Genomic DNA, 21,117 nt, shown 5'->3' with positions numbered 1-21,117 from the left:
ATGGCGTTGTGAGACTATGTATCCTGACATTTTGGAGGGCTTCATTCTGGGTTTGCTGTTTTAGAACACCTGGCTTTGCTATCAAAGTTTGCTCTTATTTTGCACAGTTTATTTTTGTATGGTTATTATTTTCGAAATAAAAGAATGTTGAGTTATTTCTAAGCTTGTCACTGTCTTTTTCTTTGCTCCGCTCACTGCTATCCTTAAAACACACAATGCTTCTGCACTGTAGAAGAAACGCTTCTACACTGATTCTGTTGTCTCCCCTCTAAAATTCCCATTGAAAAAATTAGGCTGTTTAATTTGTGGGTTTTAAAGAACCACCTTCTTTTCTTTCCTTGAGTACAGTTCCACTGAAATCCTGAGGCTCAGAACTTGGGAGACCAGAAGCCAAAGATCAAAGATATAACTTGTTTATTCAGTTCTAAAGGCTGTATGTCAAATTGCGCTTGCTTCTTCCAATGCAGGAGGTGACTCACTTCTGCTCTTTTCCTCACATACTGGGAAATTGCATGCATATGCATTGCACTTCAAGTGCACCACTCTGATTGTCTTCAAACAAAACGTTATTCCATACATACACCATACAAACACAAATCAGGGTGTACTCTCCGCTGTATATCCAGGGTCAAGGTACCCTTTCCTCCAGACATGGACAGTTAAATTGTAGAAGACTATTAAAATGTAATCAGTTCCTCCAGTAAAAAAAACAACAACGACCTTGGAATATATGAGACTGGACTTTCTTCTTCCTGATTTCAAGGGCAACTATTCTGCAATTTTCTCTCTTTTCATCTTTCCTTCCTCTTTCTTTTGTGCTGCATTAACCATTCCTGAGCTCTGAGAGTTTTAGAGGAAACCTCTGTGTGGACATCTGAGCAGAAATAGCTCTCCCGTGAATGTGTTCCTAGCTATGTATTAGCTGTGTGATAACACTGGCAGGGAGAATAAAATGTTCCCACCCTGTCTTTGCTTTGGTCTTTGATAAAAATCATCTTAGGAATTTCCAGTGTCTCTTTCTCTCCAGAACAAAGAATGTAGTATACACCATTCTTTTACTACTTTCCCTTTTTCTACTGTAGCAAATGCCACATATCTGAAACCTTGTTTCTTCCTGTGTTTAACACCTTTTGCAGTTCTCCTTCCTTTGAGAGCTACCTGGTACAACTACTGGTTAGGCTTCCCTAAAATACACAGTCCTCCAAAGGTGATCCCTTTTGAAATCCTTTTCTCCAATAGGATTGAAATAGAAGAGGCTCAGCTAACCATCATCTATGACAAGAACCCTCAAGGTATTGCTACCCCAAGTAAATACATTTAACCATTTCTAAACCAAGCTATGGTGTGCACCACCAAAGAGCCGACAATATGTCCCCATCCCATTTCCAAGAACAGGCAGACCCAGGGGGCTCAGAAATCCCCTCCCTTTTCTCTTTGTGCTTGCATTTTCCATCTGCACCTGTTTCCACTAACTTGCTTTTTACAGCAGTGCTTCCTTCTTTTTTGTTTAGCAGTTTTCACAGAAAACATGTCTTAAGATGGATATCTGAAATGTCCTCTCTGTCTGAGCTTGATCGTTCTTGCACCCGTCTTCTTCCGCTGCTTACTGTGTCTTCTCGTTGCTGAGGAGAAAGCAAGAAGTATTCATTTGAATGTGTTTTTTTTAATGTACCTGGTTTCCAATGCGCTTCCTTTATGGTTCCATTCCATCTCAGTCTTTCTGCCAGCCTTTTTGCCTTCCTCAAATTGACCCAGCCATACCTCAGCACCCCATCCCTTGTCACTCATTCACTCCCAACTTCACACTTGTTGTCCACTCCCCTTTGCTTTGTACTGCCTCTGCATCTCATATCAGTGCCCTTGCCATATCTGGACTCTCCAGGCTACAAACCACAAAGCCCCTGGTCCCCTGGACACGTGGCTGCCTTACCTCCCCTGCCACCCCATCACTCCATCCCACCTCCACTTCTCTTCTTCCTCCTCCCGCACAAAGTCCTAATCTGATTAGCTGTTACGAGACAGCGAACATGGATTATGGGTTTAAAAAAACAACACCCCTTTCCTGATCCCCCCCCCCCCCCACCAGCACCAGCCTGACATCTCACAAGCGCCCAAGTCTACAGCTCCAGTGTGCTGCTCTTGGATCCGAGGGGGACCCTGTACCCAGTGGCCACCAGTGCCCCCTGTTCCCTGTGTCCTGCAGGGAATTTCTGGGGGGGAAGGAAGGAGCTCTGTGGTGCTGGGCAAACCCTTCTCTCATTTCTCCAAGCCACTTGCCCTCAATGGCTGATGGATGCAGGGACTGATCTTTGGTCTTTGGCTTTTGTTGGAGTGTCGTCGTCTCTCTTCTGGTGGGTTTCTGGTTTTGTTTTCCAACAACTGTTCCTCTGGATTTAGCAACTTGGAATATTTTTGGGAGCAACCACTGAAAGTAGTTGTGGAGCAGATCTTGGTAAGAGAGTGGCGTCTGTAACTTAGCAAATGTGGCTGTCTATCACTGAACTGTACTGTAGCTGCAAAGGAATGGTGAACTCATAACTTTCTGTGGTTCAGACCCCCAGTTTTGGACTAGTTGGTTAAAGAAACCAGAAAGATAGCTTGGAGGGAAAAAAGGACTTGTTTTAGATTTCTTCTACCATGACCTGGGTAAGAGTTTGGTCAAAGGGAATCGGGAACCCGGCGGCTGCACTTCCTTCTTTTTCTTGACTGGCATTAGCCATTTGTCCAGACTTTTTCTCGTCCTTGTAGCCACATGGACTCAATATTCCAACTGTGATGGTGTGAGGAAAAATGGTGTGTGCATGTGCTGGGGAGATCACTGGAGATGAAGACTTTAGGAATAATGAGAAGAGATGTAATTATTTTGTGGATCCTGTGATGTTGACTGGAGATGCTGGTAATGTTGGGATAGAAATGGGAGTAATTAGGAGGGATAATTGGGATGATGTTACGCATTGTATTTAGTACTTTCTCAGCAAGAGGAGAAATAATCTGCCTGGTGGTGACTTCTGTGTGTCTTAGTGTCTGAGTAAGACAGTATGCAAAGTTGGACATCCCCCCCCCCCCCCAAGCAATGGTGCTAGACTCTTCTAATGATTCTGCTTGATTCCCCTCCTTTCCTCACCTTCCCCAGTATCTTCTTGGCACTGTTGTGGTGAGAGAAGTGGGGAAGGGATTAAGCCAACCCGTGCACCTGTCTGAGCTTCAAGCAAGAACCTTTTTGAGGCGGGGAGTGGTGGCAGTTGTGTAAGAGATTTATAGCTCTTAAGTTCTGGGAGGTTCAGGGTTAAGCAGCAACACTGGTCGCCTCTCCTCCTCCTCTTCGCCTGTGTGTCCATTTTCTGGGAATGATCCAGAAGCAGGGAGGAGCATGGAGGTAAATTAACATGCAAGGGCAGAGAAACTGGGCATTGCCAGTTAAGAGCTCATTGGGCATGAGATGCATACCTTAATGGTTTGAGTGTTGGACTAGGATTCTGGAGACCAAGGTTCAATCCCCACTTGGCCATGGAAGCCCACTAGGTGACCCTTGCCAAGTCACACTATCTCAGTCTCAGGGAAGGCAATGGCAAACCTCGTCTGAACAAATCTTGCCAAGAAAACCCCATGATAGGTTCACCTGAGTGTTGGAAATGACTTGAAGGCACACAGCAACAACAGTTGTAGTCCAAAAAAGTTTTGGTTCTTGTACCCTTCCATGTTCCTTCTTCCCCCGCAAACCCTCCCCTTCATATACATGTATATACACAAATAAGAGGGAGCAGGACATTGGGGAGAAGGTCTACTGCAGTCTTCTGTGTAAACTCTTGTTTTCTGTGTAGAGAGAATGGTCTAACTTTACATGTACTACCTCCAATTGTAAGTGGAGTAGTATCCTCTGGACACTAGTTATACAACTCATAAACCCTCTATGAGTGCAGATGGGTCCCTAATAGAAGTTACTTAATGCTAAAATCATTTGTTGCTTCTGTCAAGACAAAAAATAGTGAGAAATTACATCCCCCTGAAGATGTTGAAGAAGATTAGAAGAGACCTCTTTAGCTATGTACTGTAGAGCCCCACAAGTCCCATCCAGATTAGCTTTTGACCTCTATTACAAAAAACACCAATTTTTAGGTGTGGTTTGGTATGTTTCCTTGTCACAAAAGAAAGAGCCAACCCATAACATAACAGGATGTAATTAACTGTTCATTTATTCTTTTGCTATTAAAAAATTCTTCCCATTCCTACAATCATTCCACTCATGGCTAGTATATAACCAAATGTAATCCACTGTTCCTTCATTAATTCTCTTCCTATAAAAATTCTTCCCATTCCTACAATCATTCATTCCACTGATGACTTTTTTAAAAACAGAATGTGTAAGTCACTATATATTCAATAATTATTTCCCTGTTAAAAAAATCTTCCCATTCTTAACAATCGTTCCACTCATGACTAATGTAAAACAGTAATAAAAATTGCACTGCCTGCCAATATGTTTCCGGCCTGAATTCAGGGGGCTTGTGATGACATTTAACCCCCTAAATGGTTAGGGATCATGATACTCCATCTTGCTTCTCATTGAATGTTCAAAGTTGTTAATCATCCAGGTTCCCTCTATGCTTCTCTCTTGATGTATGTCTCTCTTCTACTGTTTTATATCATCAGATATCTTCTTCATCTCTCAGCCTACTTATCCCAAGCACTCTGTGCAGATATAAGAAGCAGTAACATGGTGCTGTCTCTTCCATTCTTTGGGACCATTGTGGCAATCCCATAACCTACTGGACTTCCTACATTTGCTTTTCTCAGTCACGTTGAATGTCAGCATGTACACTGGCCTCTTGGTATCTGTTCTTCCAATGACTCATTGTTTGCCATACATCCAGTCTCAAGAATTTTTTGATCATCTTAATCATTACGACAAAAGTTCACTTAATTGGTTACCAAGAACAGATCTGTGTCAGTGTTGGGGCTCTTACCTTATGGGATTCTCTCCCCAGCACCTATAGTTTTGACTTTTAGTCATATGTTTAAGATGCATTCTTTCATTCAGCCTTTCCCTGAAGTGAGTTCATCTTTGTACATTAGTTTTATCAATTAGATTTTAGGGGATGCTGTATTTTATCTCTGTAGGCTTTATATTGCATTCCACTGTATGATAGTTTTATATTTAGTGGTATATAAATGTGTATGATATATAAATAAGTTGTTCTATGAATCAACTTCATCTAAGGACAATCACCACCCCAAAATATCCAATATGTATGTTTGCCCCTGTTTTTTTACACTGTTTGCCTCTCTGTTTTGATCATTGATTTTACTTCTTTTAATTCCGAATGTCTGATTCTGACAGACTTAATTTATGTCCTCATTGGAGTAATGAGAAATCCAGCTGGTAAGAGAGGTCTCTTAGACGCTGCACAGCCTCTTTCAGTTGTTAAAAACTGCTGGCCTTGTGAATTAGCTAGTCCTCCAATTTCTTGTAATTTATTTGTTTTTCAACATATATCTCAACCTATTACCCAGCTACTCCACTAGCCATATTGCCTTTCTGCCATCTCTGTATTTTAGATCAACCATCAAGCAAAGAGTGTCCTAGTAACTTGGATCATCTTAAATCTATTAGAATTGACCTGTGTTTGGTAGTAAAAATCTTCTTTTGAACAAGCTAATCTCCTTGATTTTATGTTGCAGTTTATATTTTACTGCAAAGCAGAATATAAACTCAGCACGTTCACTTAAAACTTTCATGTTCATCTTGTTTCCTCCTTTGCTAGCACTTCAGTTCAACCATTCACTGCCTCACAGTGTTAGCAGAGAAATCTTTCCTGAGGTTCTGAGTGGAAGGAATCAACTGTTGTTGATTGCTATTGTAGTGAGTGAATGCTGGAGACAAGAGTCATATTGCTATTTCTATGTGCAATGATGTAACACTTTGCACTCATTCAGCCAAAAACTTGTAAGTTTGGGGAAGAGAGGGTAGATTTCTGGAATTTGCCATGATTATGGTGATGATTTTACATGTCTTCAAGTTCGTTCCACCTATCATAAGGTTTTCTTGGCAAGATTTATTCCAAGATGCCTGGAGTTGGAAGGCCATAGCGCCACCATGATCACCGACAACTCCTATAAGAGAAGGAGAGTAATGAAATGTCTCTGCTGTGTGCTTTATTGTCAAAGGCATCACCTTCTGTATAGGTAACAGGAATCAAAACCATGTGCAAAGGACACACAATATCACAGTGTACAAGCCACAGAAAACTCCATGAGGTGAGCTGCAATGCCTAGTACAAAAATGTTTAAATGTGTGTTTTGGAAATAAGAATACAGTTTCTTCCTACATTCTAGAAAGAATGTTCTCACATTTACATGCTATACTCTACATTGAAAAAAATACATAAACACTCTTGTATGTTGGGTTTGTGTGGAAATGGATACAACTGGAAAACTGCAATGGTGACAATCACTTTGTTTCCTGAATTTGGGGTTTTCTTTGTTGTTATTGTTGTTGTTGTTATTATTATTATTAAGCTTTATTTATATAGCGCTGTAAATTTACACAGCACTGTACATAAAATCATTTAATTAGACAGTTCCCTGCCTTCATGCTTACAATCTAAGACACGACACAGAAGGAGAAGGGAATGGTTGAGGGGAAGGGGATCAGGTCCAGTATTCTTCTCTCCCTCTGAGTCCTGGACCAAGGCAGATGGACAGATAGAGGGATCTGTATCTTAAGGATAGGCCTGATGGCATTGGCCTACCCTCTCTGGGCTTTTTATTTGAGTGTAGAAACCGACAAAGAAAGGCACACATAGTTTAGGTTGGTATGCAGAACCCTTGATTTCTGCTTACTGTTATTATTAGGTCAGAAAACCGAGATTGTACACAGCATTTCAGGCTTTGTGTGCTGTGCCCAACTATGTGGGATGGGATGGGGAGGGTTTTCACAAAGAGGGGGGATTTATTTTGGTGTCACCAGTATAATGGTTCTGGGTGAAATAAGGTCTAAAGGGAGGGGATTAAGTCCTTAAATCTCCCTGAAAGGATTCCCATGCATCCAAGCACACTTAGAAGGTGGGTCAGACGCTCTTTGAATGTAAAGTGGGTCTTGGTTAACAGGTACCAGTTAGCTAGGTCCAGGGGGATCCAAAATCCTTAACACCATGAATGCCAAATGCAAGCTGGGCATCTTGAAAGAAAGAAAAAATCTCCCTTCCTTCCTTTTGCTGCCTGATTTCTTAAACTTTAATCAGATTATAAAGACTGTAGGTTGGATCAGAATAATATATTCAGGATAATATTACTAGTTGGTTTTGTTCCCCAGATAAGGCCATTGTATCTAGGGCTCTTTGGATATTAAACTTTTCTGATTTTGTTTGGACTAAACCAGGAGTGGACAATTGTGGCAGGATTGGGCGGCACAATATTTTGGGACTGTTCAGAGACTTCATTCACTGCTTAAAACCCTCCGGATCCAGAAATGGCCAGAGGAGTCCAACTCTGCTTTTGAAAAACACCTTTAAAAGAATTTTAAATCATGCAGGGTTGGCCTTGCAGTCTTTTCCAATTCATGTTCTGGAGGCTTCCAAAAGAGGCAACTCTCTCTCTCTCACACACACACACGCACACCTAGAAAAGTGGTGGTCCAGAGAGAACGGAAGGCTCAAATTGCACAAAATAGCCCAGGGCTGTACATTTGTCTTCCCTTGGATTAAAAATGCAGATGAACGGGGATTTTATTATTTCTCTCTGTTGTGTCAGTGTGAAGATTGATCTTTTTATGTCTACACTGTTCTTGTTTTGTGGATGTCCCATTTGTATTGTCTGTCTGTAGCCTTCTTCTGGTCTTGTTTTTTTTAAAACAGTAGAAATCGAGTGTTAAAGTCTTTCCTGCACTTAAACCAATTCAGCAGCGGGTGAGAATTACATACAAGAGGGCTGTCCCAAACAGTTCCCTGTACATAAGAAATGGCTTGGGTCAGACTGTATGAAAGACCATTATCTTTCAGCATAAGCCTTCCAGAGTTTTATGATCTTCAGGGGAGGGCTTTTTCCCAGTTCCACCATGATCACAGACAAGTTTGGTGAAGATGTGCGAGAAAGTCTTTTTGGTGGCTGCCCTCAGAATGTGAATGTTGATTCCCTCGCTGCTCTCTTTCCAGCAGCAGGCAAAAACATTTCTTATTTACCCAGGCCTTTCTATTTATCTTGGCTTTTAACTGTCAGCTGCAGAAGTGCATTTGGTGCAAGATATATTATGTTGATGATATACAAAGGGATCTTGTTGCACCTTTGAGATTAATAAAAAGGAAGAAGCTGGTAGCATGAGCTTTTGTAGGCTTGAGTCTCTTTCTTCAGATGCATGATGGTTATTATTATAATGACATAATGCCCTTTAAAAAATTAAATTAATGTTTTTAAATATAATTCTTTAATTAAAAAGCATTTGCAGTATCCATTGTTTTAATTATATTTTGTTTAAACTCATATTGTGAGGTCTCTTGGGTGCTGTATTGGGAGAAAGGCAAGAGATAAATGAAAATAAATAAGTAATAGGATAATAGCATATTCCAGCGAGGGTTGAATGAAGTTCTTCTCTTTGCTGTATAGTGGGCCCTTGGGATCTGCTGTGGTTTGGTACCAAGACCTTCTGTGAATATCAAAATCTGTGGATGCTCATTTCTCATTATCTGTAACAGCGTAGTAAAATGATGTCCCTTATATAAAATGGCAAAATGAAGGTTTGCTTTTTGGATTTGTGTGTGTGTGTGTGTGTGTGTCGGGGGGGGGGGATATTTTCATGTCATGGATGGTTGAATCCATGGATGCAGAATTCAATTGTACTACTTTGTATGTGTAATTACAGTGTTTTGAGTTTGGGGTTTTGTTTATTTGTTTTGCTGTGTGAGATTATTCACCTTTGTCTTTCTTCGGTATATGCTGGTCCTGGATTCTCAAGGTATCTGAAGCACCTTCATCCAGTCTTGAGCTGAACAACAATGCATTTAGAGTAGAAAGGAGGTACAGGGCCCCCTTGTTACCTGCTGGAGTTTGGTTCCAGGACCCCCTGTGGATACCAAAACCCTTGTGTGCTAAAGTCCCATTAAATACAATGGCATAGTGAAATGGTGTCTCATGTACAGAATGGCAAAAGCAAGGTTTGCTTTTGAAATTTATATTATATTTGAGTAAAAGATCACCTACTTAAATGCTTGCTAGTACAGGAATCCATAACCAAAACTTCCCTGGCAACTGTTCATCTAACTTCAGTTTAAAATCTTCCACCAAAGATTCAGAGGTAGTTTTACTATTTGATGATAGTTTTAGAACTTGAAAGGGACCAAATGTGCCCAAGAAATGCCCTAGAAAACAGCAAGCCCTAGCCCACTCCCAGAATAGTTGTCATGCCAGCATTGGACCACTTTCCTTTCCATTTCTTAATGGCTCTGTTAAGACCTCCATTCCACTGCTAAAAGCTAGGGTTGCTCCGCATGGTTTGTGCGCCTGTAGTTACCGTTTTGCGTTCTTTTAAAAGACCTGAGTAAAATGTTCCCTCTAGTGCTAGAGTGAGAGAATGCATCCTCTCTCCTTGCCAATCCACTACAGATTGGAAAGTTTTAATTAACAGACTCTTTCCAGGAAAGCAAGAAACAGTTGTGATCACAAACACAATGTGGGCCCTTAGCACATGGAATGGTGGTGGCGGTGGTGGGGATGGACCATGCCAATCCCCACGTCGGATAGCTTAAAAGGCACTGGTCTGTCTGACACTTACTGCAACAAGTGTGTGTGCCTTCGAGTTGCCTGTTGACTTATGGTGACCCTATGAATTCTAGAGGATTTTCTTACAGGCAAGGAATACTCATTGGTGGTTTTGCCTATGAAGTATCACCTAGAGCACCTGGTATTCATTGGTGGTCTCCCATTCAAGTACTAACCAAGCCTGACCCTGCTTAGTTTTAAAGATCAGACAGGATCTGAGACTTTTGGGGTATTTAGGAAGCACTGGGAATTTCCCACCTATGAGGGATCTTAAAAAAGAAGAATGGGGTTTAATTATCATCAGTTTTTGGCATGGAACAATTCCTCTTATTCTAGACCAGTGTTCCCCTAACTGCGCCCTTTAAGAGATTTTGGACTTCAGCTCCCAGAATACCAGACTATTGGCCAACATGACTGAGGCTTCTGGGAGTGGAAGTCCTTTAGGATTTTTAACACCTTTGCCTGATGAAGTAGCCAGTGGAGCTTTGAAAGCTTGCATCATATATTTTGTGCATTTCAGCTGGTCCCATAAGTGCCTCACTGTTTTGTGGATTTTGGATGTTATTGTACTTGGCTGTATGGTCCAGCTTGACTACCTTGGATATGTTTTCTATACAACATAGTAATTCTACAAAATTTGAAAAATGTGACTGGCCTTTCTTTTTTTAAAAAAAACAAAACCTAAGGGCCATCATCTAATTTAAAGCAATCTTATTTGGCTGACTGGTTAGTTAACTGCTCATAAATGCTTTAGAGCAAACAGTAGTTGCGAGGCAAGAAATATGTGTCCTTTGTTTTTAGGTAATGCTCTTAGCAAGCCTCATCTTGGAAGAGACAGTCCCTCGAATATCTGAGAAAAGGCAGGATTAATGCTTCCTTTCAGATGTTTCTGGCCATCTGCAGTTTGCTTGCTTAAAATATCTGTATTGTGCCCAGTTGACAATGCCACCAGAGCCCTTTACAAATATAAAAACAGCACTGAAAATATTAGAAATACTTGCATTCAAAGATATAGATATAAGTTTGCTGTTGAAGCTAATTGAGTCATGCAGGAGTGTCATACGTTCAGTGGCTGCATTCAGTGGTGGAGACTCCTTGAACCCTAGCAGCCCTCTTGGCCTGTGGGTCAATGGACAACCCTTTTGGGAAGTTTGGCCACCTCTGTGGCACTGTCTTGTACACCCTTTCCCTCCTGCAATGCCCCTTGTTGGAAGACTACAAGTAGCTCCTCCTTGTAGGAGTATAATCTTCAACCACTTTATCTATATCCCAAATGGTCCCCAAAACCAGGACTCCAGGAAGCTTATCAGTGAAAACAAAAATACACTGTAGATAGAACCATCAAAAACGTTATTGCTGCAGCATAATTCACCAATCAATAGCATTCAAAGCAGTCCAGTTGCCAATCAATAGCAGTAAATCAACTGGTTCACCAATCAATATTGTCATAAGCAGTCTAGAACAATCAATAAAGAGAAGAAAAGTGCTATACAACCTCTCTTAGAAGAAAAACAGTTGAAGACAATACAGGACCTTATTAAGAAAAGAGCCAGCATGGGGTAGTGTTTTGAGCATTGGACTACAGCTCTGGGGATCAGGGTTCGATTGCCCACTTGCCCATGGAAGTGAATCACACCTTGGGTGAATTGCACGCTCTCAACCCCAGAAAACCCCACGGTCTCTTCCAGTTCAATGATTCTATGACAATGGCCTTAGGGCCGCCGGTAAATTGGACATGACTTGAAGGCACAGAACAACAACAACTCTATTAAGAGCCTTTTCTTTCGAAATGATCTCATCCTGAAATCCTGTTGGAGTAGAAATGCCTTTGCTTGCCGAGAGAAGGACAGCAAGGAGGACATCTTTCTAGTCTTCCTAGGAAGGAAATTCCAGGCCTAGGAGCAGCTGCTAAAAAGACTCTGTCCCAGGTCCCTAGCGGTCATTGCCTTGGACTGTCCTGTCCTCATGGGCAGCATGGCGGGAAGGATTTGCTCCAGCAAGCGGCCATTACTGAGGACCTCCTTAACCATGGGCTACCATGAGGAACACCAAAGCTTGGGAAAGTCACTTTTTTGGACCACGGTCCAAAACACATTGCTGAAATAATCCAGTTTGAAACCACTTTAACTGCCCTGGCTCAGTGCTAAGGAATCCGGGGAACTGTAGTTTATTGTGGCACCAGAGCTGTCTGAAAGAGAAGACTTTTCTTTTGCTTCATACATAGAGTTTTACATTTTAGTAATGTAATGTTTTTAATTGCTTGTATCATTTAATTGTTTTTTAAACTTGTATTTTGTATATTTATATTGTTTTAACCTGGAATGTTTTAGATTTGTAAGCCACCCTGAGTCCCTGTACTGGGAGGAAGGTGGGGAATAATAATAATAATAATAATAGTCTCACAAAACTACCATTTCCAGGATTCTCTAGCACTGAACCAGGACAGTTGAAGCGATCTCAAACTGGATTATTTCTGTAGTTTGTTTTGGACCTGAGAGATGGGAGCCAAGTCTAAACATGAAATCCATTTATGTGTCATCTGCACCTTTTACACACAAAGCCTGAAGGTCATTTTATAAACAACATTTTCAATAATTTTGTGCATGAAGCAAAGTTTGTGTACACTGAACCATTATAAAGCGAAGGTGTCACTTTCTCAGCCATCCATGAAAGAAGTTTGGGTTTTTGGAATATTTTGGATTTTGTTATTCCGGATAGAAGAGACTCAAATGGTGATGATGATGATGATAACAGCTTGGGCATTCTGGGAGTTGTAGTCCCCCAAATCTCAAACTTTTTTTCCCAACTGAGGAATACTATTCACCTGTCACTCCATAGCTTTTCCCTGTTTATTTGATCTAAAATGAAATATTGTAGACCAGGAATGTTTTGCATACTTTTTTGCTGGTTGGGTTTGGAAAGCTGATTTTCCAAATGCTGAGCGTTTGCCTCTCAAAAACAAAATTCAGCTCCTTTGACACTATTTAAAGTTGGAGAGATGTCAGTTCTCCACCGAGAAAGAGGCAGAATAAGGGGATTTGAGTTTTACAACTGGGACACTAAGGTGATTTAAACAGTTTAAATGGTCCGAGGCCTCTTGTTTTACCAAGCCTTTTGCTTCTACTCCCTTCAGGATTCAGTTTTGTATACAAAAGGGAGACATTGGATGGAAGTTATGGAATATACTAGTGTTGACGCTGGGGTCATTCTGGCCCCAGCATTGACACAAGTATATTGACTCCATTATATTCTGTAACCGGTTTCATCAAATTTTCACATGTTCTCTGGTTGGCATTATTTTAAATAATCTTTAATTAGTTTTAAACAGTCTGGTTTTAAGTGCTGAGTGATTTAATGGTTTGTCATCCCTTGATATTATGGGAGGGTTTATTATGGTGGCTGCTGGTTCCCAGTCATGAATTTGCTCTGGGTTTTAATTTGATCTATGAAGAAATCTTCCAAGATGCTAAACCAGTTTTGTGGACCAAATTCTACATATCAGATAGTTCCTTTAAGGTCTGGATAAAGGCCTGGAACAGATTTACTGATGGGGGCTACTCCAGGTCGGAAGGATGATAAACCACATTTTTGCTTCTCTGAGAGAACTGCTAGAAAACAAATTAGAAAACAGATCCTCTAGAAAAAAAGAAATACTCTGCCCCTTTCAGTTTTTATATATATCTATATATCCATATTAATAAAACTAATCTATACAGATTCAAATTGACAGCTTTATATTTTCCACAACATATAAAATATGTATACATATCTAGAATTAACAGTATGTGAAAAATCAAGACGCTTCCACCTCTACTTGCACCACAACTACTTCTAAATTGTGATTATATCTACTTTCATGGAACATTTCTTTAGCTCTATATTCACAACTTTTGATTCTTCTAATTTTTCATTATCTCAACAGTTTGAAATCTGTTTAGTGCAGCTCTTAATTGTAAATCTTTCCTTACATTTTCATTTGTTTAAGTTTCCCATTTCTTTTTGCAAAGTTCTACAATGGGGTTCCATTCTTTTTTCAATAATATTCAAGTCTTTATTATTTAATCTAGCAGTTAATTTGTCCATTTCACACATTTCAACTAATTTCAGTAGCCATTCATTAATTGGTGGTACATTTTCAGATTTCCAATACTTTGCCCAGATTATCCTAGCTGAGGTTATCATATATGGTTGATGATCTCCGTCTGGGCATAGACAGGGGTAGCGTGTCCCTGTTGGTGCTCTTGGACATCTCAGCGGCTTTCGATACCATTGACCATGGTATCCTTCTGGAGCGCCTGAGGGAGTTGGTTATCGGGGGCACTGCGCTCCAGTGGTTCCGATCCTACCTCTCAGGAAGGTTCCAGATGGTGCAGCTGGGAGACGTGTGCTCTGATAAGAGGGCACTTACATCTGGTGTCCCTCAAGGAGCCATTCTGTCTCCCATGCTATTTAACATTTACATGAAACCGCTGGGAGAGATCATCCGGAGGCACGGGGCGCGGTGTTATCAGTACGCTGATGACACCCAAATAGTCTTCTCTGTGTCTCCGACTGATGCAGTGACCAGGGATGGCATCTCTCCTCTAGATGCCTGTCTGGAGTCAGTAATGGGCTGGATGAGGGAAAACAGACTCAGGCTGAATCCAGAGAAAACGGAAGTACTTGTGATAGGTTCCCCAGGTCCAGGTTTGGAGGTTTGTCCACCTGTCCTTGACGGGGTCACGCTTCCCCTGAAGGACTCTGTTCGCAGTCTGGGGGTGCTCTTGGACTCGTCGCTCCACCTTACATCTCAGGTGGATGCGACGGTCAGGAGTACCTGCTATCAGCTTCGGTTGATACGCCAGCTGCGACACTACCTGGGCCGGGGGGACCTTGAAACTGTAGTACATGCTCTGGTAACCTCTCGTTTGGATTTCTGCAACGCGCTCTACATGGGGCAACCCTTGTACCATACCCGGAAGCTTCAGTTGGTTCAGAACATGGCAGCAAGGCTGGTCACTGGATCTTCCAGGGCTAGCCACATAACACCGGTACTTGAAGATCTCCATTGGCTGCCTATTCGCTTCCGGGCGCAATACAAGGTGTTGGTTGTTACCTATAAAGCCCTAAATGGCTTGGGCCCAGGGTACTTAGAGGACCGCCTCTCTCCATATAATCCGCCCCGCACTCTCAGATCTGGGGATAAACATCTATTAAAAGTTCCAGATGTGAGATGAGCTGTCACCACGCAAAGGGCCTTCTCAATAGCGGCCCCTAAGCTCTGGAACTTGATCCCCAACAAGCTCCGCTCGACCCCCTCCCTAGCCCAATTTAAAAAAGGGCTGAAAACGTATTTGTTCAAACAGGCTTACCCTCAATAGCCCTATTATGTTCCCCTCCCCCATTGCTAGCTTGGATGCTTGTAAATGCTATTGTGTATTGCTGTTTTTAACCTGATATTGTAATTGTTTTTATTGTATTTTATCTGTTATTGTATTTTATTTGTTATTGGGATGATATATCCCATTATTGTATGCCGCCTTGATCCCTGGAAAGGTGGGATAGAAATAAAACTTTTATTATTTATTTATTATATATATAGTACCAGTCTCCAGTGATCCTTCTCAATCTTTTTTGGTTAAGTTATTTGTCATGTTCAGCAAATAAAGTTCAGGAGTCATACAAAAATTAATTTTGAATATTTTACTTATTATCATGCCCTTTTCAAAATTTAAGGAGAATTTTCAACACCAGACAGGTTATTGAAAATGTATAAGAATATATGAAATCGAAGGCTTCCACAGTTGGCATCCATAGTTTTTTGTGGGTTTTTTGGGCTGTGTAGCCGTGTTCTGGAAGAATTTATTTCTAGGGCTAAATTCTTCCAGAACATGGCCATATAACCTGAAAAACCCACAAAAAAACTCTGTATAAGAATAGTTCAAATAAATGTTGGAAATGTGAACAGAAGATTGAGGCTTTTCCCCCCGTATGTGGTGGACCTGTGATGAAGTACAGAAATATTGGGCTTAAATACATTCAGTATTGGAAGATATTTTCAAAGTTATGATACAGCTGAATCCATATATATATGTGTGTGTGTGTGTGTGTGTGTGTGTGTGTGTGTGTATTGCTTGGGATGCTGGATGATCAAACCTAGAATAATATCAGAAGGACTTTACAGTGTATGAATGCAGCAGCAAGAATAATTTATGCTCGAAGGTAAAATAATATGGACTCAAAGATGAGACACTGCTATTCCAACACAAGAAGAGTGTCTGATTAAAACAATTGAACTTGCTGAAATGGACAAATTGACAACACTGATCAAAGAGAAACGATCAATTTTAAGAAACATTGGGAATTGCAATGTATTATTATTATTATTATTATTATTATGTTTATGTTTATGTTTATTTATATCCTGCCTTCCTCCCAGTGCAGGGAATCAAGGCGGCCACTTATTTGCAGATATATATGGAATGTGAATCAATTTTAGGTTTGTAAATTAAACAGATTGCATAGTGATTTGAGTGCTGGACTAAAACTCTGGAGAGCAGGGTTTGAATCCCCATTCAGCCACGAAAACCCACTGGGGACCTTGGTCAAGTTACGTTTTCTTAGCCTTAGAGGATGGCAAGGCAACCCTCTCTGAAGAAACATGTCCATGATAGGTTTGCCTTAGGGTCGCCTAATTATTATTTTTTAATTGCAATATGTTTTTAAAATTGTTATTGTGAGTCGCCTTGGGTCCCTTCAGGGAGAAAGGTGGGATAGAAATTAAATAAACAATAAAGAGTAAATTGTGGAATATGTATGGAATATATCCATCAGGAGAGAGTCAGTAGTGTTTGTTTTTGTTAGTGGTTTATTGAAATATGTGATATTGTTGTCATTTGTATATCTTAGTTTTAGCTATACATATAAACTATTTTTGTGATTGTGTTTATGTCTAATGAAAATATAGAATAAGAGTTCACAATGAAGGAAAAGCCATCAGCCACCATTGCAGTGGTGTTAGAGAATTAAAGAAGAGGAACACATCCGTCAGTAATCCTGTTCTGCAAAAAGGCCATTGCAGTGGTAGCAATAATATCAGTCAATATAGATCAGACAATAATAATAATAATAATAATAATAATAATAATAATAATAATAATACGTTTATTTATATCCCAGCTCTCTGTCAATGGCAATCCCAGAATATTAATCTCTCTTTCTTTCTCTCAAATGACCCCAGGTTTGTTTTCTGATCTGATGCGTTCATGAACACTTCCTCTCCATAAACATGCTTAGCTGGGCTCTTCTTGCAATGGCCCTACCATCTAATCCAATAAATAACATGAGAGAAAATGATTTTTAGATGCATCCTCTCTGCTACATCAATGTGTTTTTCTTCCTAATATGTGGGGTGTATGAAAATTTTTGTTCTCGGTTAGTCATGGTTCATTTGATTTTGACTGGGCTCGATGAAATGGAGACATCTTTGCTATGGCATTGTGTGAGGCGGTTCACATGTGCTTCATTTTTCAAGTAAAATGTTCAGTGTTGCTATGGACTCCATGTTTCTTCTTTCAAACTACAGATTCTGGAGCTCAAACATGTCTTCATGCTCACTCTTATGGTTAGGGGTTGCTAGTAGTTTGTGGGGACGCAGCCACACTTTGCAAATGTTCAGAGGCATGTTCACTTCTTCCTCCACTGAGCCCTGAGGCAAAGCAGTCCTTGTGAGGCCTTGTTTAATTAAATACTTCAGTAAAGCCAACAGAGGAAAAACAAGTGTGCACATAAGTACCCACAACATTGCCTTTACATTATTTAGAAATGACAGCTACCAGAGAGGGCTTGAGGCTACCATGTTGTCCCACCATCCAGCTGCAAAGCTCTACCCCCAAAACCAAATGCTCCTTTTTTGCTGTTGCTTGTTTCTGGTGAGCAAAATATATTTTGCTCATTGCCAAAGTTAATGTAATCTTAAAGCATCCAGGGCTAAGCCCTGATGAATTCTGCATAAAACTATATTTAGTTGATGATGGTTACTTGGTATTTGCTAGGATCTGGTTCCAGGACCCCTTGTCTATACCAAAATACACAGATGTCTAAGTCCCATTATGTACCATGACATAGTAAAATGGTGTCCCTTACATAAAATGGAAAAATCGAGGTTTGCTTTTTGGAATTTTGGATTTTTTATTTTATTTTGGGGGGGATTATTTTCAATGGGGAATGAATGCAGTAGAATCCATGGATATGAAGAACCGACTGTATTATTCCTATTCCTGGCTTTGAGTTCAAAACCATAATCTACCACCCTACAAAACAGCAAGCGACGATAACAGCAGTAAGCATTATACCACAGCTGGAAATCTTTGCATTTGATACTGGAAGGTGCTTCTAACCAAGAAGGGTTTGAAGTGGTTCCTGAAACCAGTCTGCTGCTGTATTTCTGTATTTCTTCCTTAGCTGTTTGATACAAGGGAGGGAAAAATAAAAGAGAATTAGCACTTGACAAACTTCTTTTATCACCTTCCTTCATGAAAGCTGTTCAAGTTTTCAAGTTTGATTTCCCACAAAGAGAGGGGCATGTTAGCTTGTCTTCCCAATCTCTCGTCCTCTTTTAAAACCGTACTGCCAGCATTTTTGCAATTACCTGTTATTGGAGAAGGTTTGCGTTAGTTGATCACCCAGGCCTCTGGGGCTGCATCCACACTGCAGAATTAATGCACTTTGACACTGCTTTAACTGCCATGGCTCAGTGCTATGGAATTATGAGATTTGAACTTTGTTGTGGCACCAGGAGATCTCTTGGGCACTGAGCCATGGCCCTTTTAATATTAAAAATGTGCAACTTACTTAAAAGTTAAATTGCTGCTTGTGGAGGTGTCTAGGAAGGACCATCCACCCTTTAAGAAGAGCAGAAAAGGGGGAGCTCAAGGGCCACAGAAACGGCTTTGGGGGTTTACATGTGGCCCAAGGACCATACTTTGGCAACTTCTCCCTAAGGTGCCCTGCATTCCCTAGTGCTGAAGTAAGGTTCAGTGGTGAGGCCAGTTGGCTTCTGTTCTGATGGAGCACCAACTGGTCCTTTGCCTCCGGCAACAAAGTGCCTGCAAATGACCCTGACAGCAACATGCATGACTTCTCTAAAAAGACTGGGCGATGGAATTTGCATAGGAGTTTATCATACTGGCACTAATTTCAGCATTAAAGAGAGAGTAAAGCAACCTGCAAATAAAGCAAAAATAGCAAGTAATTGTGCGAATGACTATCACAAGCAATTGCGCAAATAAAGTGACATCGGAAATGCATTGTTGCCAAAATCCTGGAAGTAAAAAGATGCACGTTAATGCTTCTTTGCAACCACTTTAATGGAGCATTTTGTTCAATATCATGTGAAATTGTTTTGCATAATTATGCATTTTTGCACATATTCACAGGATAAATTCCCACTCTCCTTCATGTGATAAACTCCATAGATTATGATGACGTTTAATGCTTGAAACAGCTTGGGACCTTGATTATTGAGGGATGTGCCTTTCCTGCTCAAAGACTGAGATGTGCTGGGAGTAGGGTCCTCCCAGGTGACCAGATGTCATAACTGAAAGGAGGACAAGGCACTGTAAAATGTAGGACATTCAAGAAAAATGTAGAGCATTACAAAAGAAAAGCTAAAAACACACATATAAATATAAATTCGTGCTCTTTAGTCATGCTCAAAAGAGAGACCATATTGAAACTCCTCCTGGACAGAAGGTTGAAATGTAGGACATGTCCTGGAAAAGGAGGATGTCTGGTCACCCTGGGTCCTCCTGTTTGTCCCACCAGTGCAGCAAATACATGGCGTGAGGACATGGGAGAAGGCCTTCTCAGTGGTGCCCCAAACTTGTGAAATTTCCTGCCAGGGGAGGCTTGGTTGACCCTTTGTCTACTCTCCTGGATTCAAGCTATAGGAAAAGATCTTCCACCTAAGTGTTAGGAAAAACTTCCTGACAGTAAGGGGTTTTTTGACATTAGAAGACATTGCCTTGAAGTGTGATGAAGACTCCTTCTTTGGATGTTTTTAGAGGTTGGATGGCTGTTTGTCAGGAGTGCTTTAATGGTGTATTCCTGCATGGCAGAAAGGAGTTGGACTGGACTTTTCCAATTTTGTGATTCTATGATGAGCCAAAAACCTTTTTATTTAGGCAGATATTTGGCCTTTCAGTTACTGGGGCAAAAGAACTTTTTAGGGGTGTACACTGCAGCACTGTGTAGGAATTTGAATGTCTGACCAGAACTCTTGGACCCCAGATTTCAAATCTTTACTTGGCCATGAAAACCACTGGGTGAACTTGGTCAAGTCATGCTCTCTTAGCCTCAGCGAAAGGGCAAGGCAAACCTCCCCTGAATAAATCTTGCCAACAAAACCCTCTGATGGCTTTGTCTTAGGGTCACCGTCAGTTGCACATGACTTGAAGGCACACAACAACAGCAGCAAATACTAATTATTATTTTTTAATCTTTTTGCTGTGTAATGCTGTATCAAACGGTTGTAATGTAGTCTTAATTTTTTTGGTACTAAATAGGTTTTTAGTGTACATTGTTCTTAACTTCATGTGAGGCAAAGTATGTCCAGAAGAAAGGCAAAATATTGAACAAATGAATGAATCAATGAATAGATCAATAAATATTTTCAACCACCCTCTCTTTAGAGGCCTGATTGGCACCAACACTAGTTCCATGTTGTTGTTGTTGTTGTTGTTGTTGTTGTTGTTGTTGTTGTGTGCCTTCAAGTCATTTCTGACTAATGGCAACCCTAAGGTGAACCTTTCATGAGGTTTTCTTGGCACGTTTCTTCAGAGGGGGTTTGCCATTGGCATCCTCTGAGGCTGAGAGAGTATGACTTCCCCACTTGGTTCCATGGCAAAGCTGGTATTCGAACCCTGGCCTCCAGAGTCCTAGTCCAACACTCAAATCACTATGCCATTCTGGCTCTCTCTTGTTTCCATTTAGGCACCAAGTAAGAACATAGCTGTTTATTAAAATCTTTGCTTTGCATGGATTTACTTCCCGTGCTGCGCATGAGATTTTTAAACTCTGATCTTCTAAATCTGTTTTAACTTGATAATGTATTTAATATGATCTTAGTCTGTTTAAATTATTTTTCATTGTTTTAAATTGTTAGTATTGATGTTAATTGTATGTTGCCGTAGATCTTTTGAATAGGATGGGGTAGAAATATTTGAATAATCATACAAATAAATTGTGCCAATCCTAATGCGGAGTGGCAGGAGAAACCAATAGTGTCCAGAAAGAAAGATGTAATTGCTATACAGTAATTACAAAATGGAAATTTGTGACCAAGAACAGAGACCAGATTGGGGCCTCCATTGGTGTTATATGTGAAAC

At 40.6% G+C, this 21,117-nt stretch overlaps 1 protein-coding gene across 4 annotated transcripts in view; it reads left to right on the top strand.

The window, feature by feature from the left end:
• The first annotated feature begins 2,120 nt into the window (after positions 1-2,120).
• The window catches only part of GUCY2D (guanylate cyclase 2D, retinal), a 56,585-nt gene continuing 37,588 nt past the window's right edge, over positions 2,121-21,117 (top strand). For 3 of the 4 annotated variants that reach the window (XR_016271966.1, XM_089480293.1, XM_089480291.1), the window contains exon 1: positions 2,362-2,452. The gene's annotated coding sequence lies outside the window, so the exon portion shown is untranslated. The other variant, XM_089480292.1, reaches the window with a different exon arrangement.

Source organism: Sceloporus occidentalis, unplaced genomic scaffold (genome assembly GCF_023333645.1).
Source record: "Sceloporus occidentalis isolate IW3139 unplaced genomic scaffold, rSceOcc1.0.p SCAF_14, whole genome shotgun sequence".
NCBI lineage: Eukaryota > Metazoa > Chordata > Lepidosauria > Squamata > Phrynosomatidae > Sceloporus > Sceloporus occidentalis.
Note: the sequence above shows the minus strand (reverse complement) of the source record. Positions and strands in the feature narration are given on the sequence as shown.